This window comes from Mus caroli, chromosome 4, assembly GCF_900094665.2.
Source record: "Mus caroli chromosome 4, CAROLI_EIJ_v1.1, whole genome shotgun sequence".
Taxonomy (NCBI): Eukaryota; Metazoa; Chordata; class Mammalia; order Rodentia; family Muridae; genus Mus; species Mus caroli.
The window spans coordinates 111,106,257-111,108,887 of record NC_034573.1 but is presented as its reverse complement, the minus strand read 5'-3'; the positions used below and the strand labels follow the sequence as shown (position 1 = coordinate 111,108,887).

The window sequence follows — 2,631 nt, the reverse complement described above, 5'->3', positions numbered from 1 at the left end:
TGGGCTCGTTTGCCTCTCTGCGTTTAGTGTCGGATGGAAGTAGGCTCGCGACCGTTGTTCTAATGCAGGCACCGTCAGGGTGCGTGCGTTGTGTGGAAAGGCAGCTGGCTAGGACGTGAAGCCAAGCGGCCCGGCCTAAGAGGGAGACAAGCAGGCACCGGGAGAAGGCGGCGGTGCGGGGCGAGAGCACGAGATGGTTTGGCCCGCAGCCTGAGGGAAGGCGGATGGGAGGTGAGAGTGTCCACCGGCTACTGCGGGACGAGGCAAAGGCCCTCAGATTTCCGGTTAGATGGGAGTCACCAGCAGCCTCTATACCTCGGACGAGGAAGCCCACGGAACCCACAACTCCCGAGTCCCACCCGCAGTAGCCACTCAACAAGCCGCGGCGAGGCGTCCCGCGCATGCGCGCCCTAGCCCCACCCTCCCCTGGGCCCGCCTCTCTCCGCCCTCTGCGTACGCACCGCCTAGAGCCCGCCTCTCAGAAAGACGGCTGGCGCATGCGGCCCGGCCGAGCACTGGCTATCCGAGGCTCACCGCGCGCGCGCCGGCCTTGCTGTGGCTGACACGAGACTCCGAAGCCGGCCTCAGGTAGGCTGACTTCAGGGATCCCGGAGGAACGGCTCCCGGGTGCAAGAGCCTGTGGCGCCGACAGAGCCCGGCGCGGACGGCCACGCCGCCGGGGCGATAAACGCCTCTTCTCACCAATCAGGGGAGAGCTGGCCCGGCGTTCTGCCCAATGGGCTGCATCTCTAACGGGAGTGGGGCGGGCAGTCCCGGAACGCGAGCTGCTGGCTCCCGCGCGCGGGCCGCGTGGCCCGGCTGAGGAAAGGGGCCGAGTCCGGCGGCGCGGGCTGCCGGGCTTGGTGAGGTAGAGAGCGCGGAGTGCCGCCGCGGAGGGGTCTCCCAGAGCCCCAACCTGTGATGGGGCTCGACTGGCGGCCTAGGGCTCCTCCCGGCGCTGCCCGGCGCGCGGGAGGAAGGGGCTTGTACGTTCGCTGGGCCTCACGGCCCAGGCTGCCCGGCTGCTGTCGCTCTTTCCAGCCCAGCGCGAAGATGCTGGCGTTCTTGAGGCCACTACGTCAGCGTGGCTGCCTTACGTCCACACTCATTATTTTAAATCCTCAGCAGCCGGGTGACGCGGGTGGGTGCTGCTGTGGTTCTCGTCCCACTTTTTACGGCGGTGCGAACCCGGGCATCAGGCGCTTCGGGGCTAGATTTAGATCTCAGCACATCAGCGGTGGATCCTGAGCCTGATTTTCACCGACTTCATTTTTTTTTTTTTTAACAAAAGCTTTCACATTTTTCATTCGTGAATTTCTCTGGTGCCCCTTGCTCTATATTATAGCTCCTGTACTTGAAAAACCTTTTGTGTCTTGTCATCTTCAGAAAAAAAGTGCAGCGTGGACATTCAACTTTGCCCATGGATTGGCCCCTGGCCATCCCTTTGCCCTAATCTTCTTTTCTTGGTGCATCCTGTGGGCTCACCTGCTTGTTCATGATTTGCCTGATTCGTAGCTCATTTCAGTCAGTCAACCTTTCGGGCCCATTACAAGGCAGGTTTTCAAAAGGAGCTCCTGGATCCTCCCTCAGTCCAGGTCATCTCTCCCGGAGATACTTAAGTTGGACCCAAATTTGACTTACGTTTGTGATGCCCCCAGCATGTGAGTAGCTCTCCCATAATAGGTAGTTTGTAAATGTTAGGGAATGGGTTCTCTCCAACTGGCTCTTTGTGGCTTTTGGAATATTTTTTTGCCAGTCACTCTGGGAGACTGCCAGAATCTCTCTCTCTCTCTCTCAGTCTCAATCTCTCTCTCTCTCTCACAAACACACACACACACACAAAGATCTGAGTAAAGTTGGGACAAGATGAGGTGATCCCGTGACAACCTGTTCTGAACTGAGGAATCTGTAGGAACATCAGAAATAGACTCAATGAGTCTAGGCTGTAGTCTTAGTAAGGAATGCCAGGATGCTAGGTTAGGACATACTTAAAATACTAAAATATAGCCGAGTTTGATAAATGCATTAATAAGAAGGAACCATATAATTATGAGGTGATACAGTTTTTCTCTCAAGGATATTGTCTACCCTTTTGGGGTTCACAATCTGCATAAGCATACTAAACACTCCTGAAGGTCTTGGGTTAAAGACTAGTCATCATTTCTTTTGATTTTTTTTTTTTTTTCTGCCCATAAAGTCACCTTCCCCTCTTTTGAAATAGGATTTCCATTTGTATGTAGATCAGGGTGTCTTTGAACTTGGGGCAACCCTCCTTTCTCTTTCCAAGTGCCCCTTTCTTTACAGGAATGGAGTACCACATCCTGTCAAAACCTTTCTGGAAAACCCAGTTGTATTTTGTAGAAATACACTTTTGAAACGGCTGCACAGAGGGTAGAAAAGCAGGATAACATTCCTTACTGTTTAAGGGGAAAGGTATTTCAAGCATTATGCTTTCCTTGCCAAGTTTGTTCATTCTTGTTCCTGAGAGGAGTGGAGCTGGGAAATGCGTCCTGCAGAATTCCCCTTTCTTTGTTCCTTAGCTTATTTTTGTTTTAATTTGGCTTCACACAGGGTTTTTAGAGGGGGAAAGTGTCTTCTCTGTGCTAAAGCAAGCATTTCTTTTTTTTTTTT

General features: G+C 53.6%; 1 protein-coding gene across 1 annotated transcript in view; it reads left to right on the top strand.

Annotated features, from left to right (window-relative positions):
- The first annotated feature begins 462 nt into the window (after positions 1–462).
- Ctps1 (CTP synthase 1) overlaps positions 463–2,631 on the top strand; it is a 31,520-nt gene continuing 29,351 nt past the window's right edge. Inside the window, exon 1 of the mRNA XM_021160002.1 lies at positions 463–588. The gene's annotated coding sequence lies outside the window, so the exon portion shown is untranslated. The remainder of the gene's footprint in view (positions 589–2,631) is intronic.